Raw genomic sequence first — 3,473 nt, forward strand, 5'->3', positions numbered from 1 at the left:
TAAAATATAATATATTTTTTTACCAATCGGTAGAGAAGAGACAGTTTAATATTTGTGCTGGAAATATGTTTCAGTATTTTTTTTCAATGAATGTTAAGAGGTTGTTCTCACTCCAGCCCCATCTTAACGTATAACTAACACCAAACACGTGGAAAAGGAAAAGTTCACTCGTCTAAACGCTTTCAATTTTCAGTTTTTATTTTATGTTCTATGTACCCAGTCATAAAGTATAAGCATCAGTTGTCATTAAAAGTTTTCAGAAAATCTTGAGGATAAACATCTCTCTCTTTTTAATACAAGACCCTGATAAAATTGATATCTATCCTTGTATTTTTCTCCCTTTTTCCTGTGCCACTTTTTCTTAAATTATTTCCCAGTTAATATTGTCATGTTTGTACCCCACTTCACAGTTTTCATAGTGCTTTCAAATACACGTTTTTGATCATTAAAATACTTTTTTAAATCGTGCTCTGTCATATAAGAGCACAGTAAGTAAAGATTATTATCCCCATTTTACAGAAAGGAAAACTGAGTCTCTGGGAGGCGAAATGATGTATCTAAAGGCTAAATGGTGGACCCTGGACAAAATTCCATCTTCCACTTGTTCTGTATTTTATGCCACTTTTTCCAGGGAGAACTGAGAATAAGACATCTGCACTTTTAGAAATGGTTAGCTAGTTTTCAGATGATCTGAAAAGGGACAAAGAGGGTGTTATTCTTGTTTTCTAAGTTCCACGGCACCCAGTCTCATTACATAGTTGTGTTCAAGAAAACTACTCAGACCTGGATACAACCTCTCTTAAGAGCCAGTCTTGCCTCTTGTCTACTAAAAATACCCTGAGATATGGAAATCTTGACTGATGGATGCTTGATTGAATTGGAGAGGAATTATTGGATTCTTGCACGGAGAACAAGGTGGCCAGCCATGCTAGGGATAGCACAAGATGTGTTAGGAACATAACTTACCTATTTGTTGGTTTAACTGACTTTTAGAAAAAAGAAAAACAGATTTCAATTAGCGCTTACAAGTATGAGTCTCATGTGTTTTTTTGGTTTATCTCTTTTTAAAGAGAGAAAATCTACCTTTCTTTGTAGTATCTCACTTCTAACTTTGGAGCTAGTACTCTAAAAGAATTAATTAGCAATTCGTTTTCAACGTTTTTATTTTTCATTGGTGGAAGACGATCACTTCGTCACTTTATCCCCCCCCCCACTTCCTATTTATACCATTTATAACCTAATGTTTGGTAATATTTGGAGAAATATTCCAGGAAATTCATTTGTGGGTAAAATGGTGGCTCTTCCTCTTCTCTCGTCTGTTTCTGCCCATCTCCCATTTAAATCTCTCAAATAAATCAATAGTTTATTAAGAGAATTCCTTTCCTCTCTGAGTGGGTATTAACGAGATTAGCGTTAATGGGAATTAAATTGGTTTAGAGAGGAACACACATGCACGAAATATATAAAACATTTATAATTAGCCTGCCAGCAACATTTTACTAGAGGTTTAAACCCAAGAGGAAAAATGTCTTCTATTTCATGGGAGTTTTCTTTATCTGCCAAAATTTAAAGGACCAGACACTCTAAAATAATATTCTTTTTCTTCTCTAATGTTGTCAATCAAAAGAAACTAAAGTTGTTTTAAAATATACAATACAATTGTACCTTTACCAGAGATGCTGCAGCAGGTGATGTAAATATTTCTTGAGAAGCTTAACATAGGATCAAAATAAAGGAAACAAATCTTTTAAGTGTTAGATATTGTGTCATTGCTCCAAATCTTCGATTTATCTGTTAATATCCCATTTACAGGAGTTCAGTAAACCCCAAATCCAGGTCACCTTTTTTCAGCTGATTTCCTTCATGTCTATGCCCTCAATTTCCCAGTGCCACAGACTGTTTTTATTCTACTTGAATCACTAGCTGCAACAAGATAACTCTTATCATTTCTCTTAGCGCCTTTTGTTTGTACAACTGATTCTTTTATAAGTGTTTGCTTGGCGTTATGCAAAAGTGGCTTGCACAAACAAACAATTGCGTTCCGCAACCTTCATTTTTTTAATGTGAAAGAAATAATAAAAGAACAGAATTGAATGCAAAGGATCTCTTTTAGAACGTAGATATTTTTTGTTCATATTATTTTCAAAATGAATGACTACAGAAAATGCCAGGAAAATCTTCAAGCTTCTATGAGTTCCTTAGAGTGTTAGAAGTGATAAGTACCAGCAAAATGTATAAAGATTTAGAGTCAGTATTCCCTAACAGGAATATCCATTCACTTCTGCCTCAATACAGTACTCATCCCTGCTGTGCATGAACTTGGCCTCATATTTATTTTGTCCATTTAGCTACACCAAATCACAGGCTTTGACCTCGATTGGAACACCTTAGCATCCATTCTCTGAGCTGTCTGCTCCAAAGCAAAGCCTCCCAATCCCCTTCCCGTTTCTTAGAGGTATAGAGTGCTATCTTTCAAGAAGAACCTCTAGAAAATACAGTTTTATTTTGAGTAGTTTGCTTCCAAGGTCACATCTACAGTGTATCCATTCTCCAGAGAACTTAGCCACTTCTAGGGAAATGAATTTCATTTCAATAAATGGAGATTTATATGCTTCTCGAGAATGGATATTGATTATTCTAGAAATATTAATCCCACTCTAATTTTCTTATTTTCAAAGGATCTTCAAAACTAAAATCAACTTCAATAGTCATTTGGATCAAATTCCTGTTCAGCACCTGAATCCTTTTGTTAACTTGTTATGCAGGAGTTTAAAACATTGACATGTCCGTAAATTCTTAACTTTTGATATTACAGTTGAAAAGGGGATACATTTCTCCTAAACAGTCTCATCGTATTCTGCCAGCTGAGACCTGCTGAGTCCCCAGCTTCCCATGAAGATATCTTAAATTCAATATGTGAATAAAGAAATGTGTCTATAAAATAATAATGCCTTATATTTATATTGCAGACTGACCTTGCAAATGCATTATTTCACCGTATACCAACAACAGCAGCTCTCTACTCTCATTAGTTTCACTTTACAGATGTTTCACTAGGTTTCGCTAAGGCTTAAGACACTGGTGCTCAACAAAAGGTGAATTTGCATGCCAGGGCAATGTCTGGAGATATTTTTGGTTGTCTCAAGGGTTGAGAAGTGTAGGGTGCTACTAGCATCCTGGGTAGAGGCCAGGGATGCTGCTAAACATTCTGTAACGTGCAGGAGAGTCTCCATCACCAAAAATGATCTCAACCAAAATGTCAGTCATGCTGCAGTTCCTGGGTTGAGATGAGGATCAGTCACAGCTAGTGTGTGCCTCAGGTCTAAAAGCCACATTCTAATTAACGCTGGATTGGTAATTCTTTCAGTCACCATTCTAGATTTTCTCTTGAAAATCTTTCTTTTCTATTATTTTCTTCCCTCCCTCCCTCCCTCCCTCCTTTCTTCCTTCCTTTCTCTTTCCTTCCTTCCTTC

The sequence above is a fragment of the Colobus angolensis genome, unplaced genomic scaffold (genome assembly GCF_000951035.1).
Source record: "Colobus angolensis palliatus isolate OR3802 unplaced genomic scaffold, Cang.pa_1.0 Scaffold125, whole genome shotgun sequence".
NCBI classification, from domain to species: domain Eukaryota; kingdom Metazoa; phylum Chordata; class Mammalia; order Primates; family Cercopithecidae; genus Colobus; species Colobus angolensis.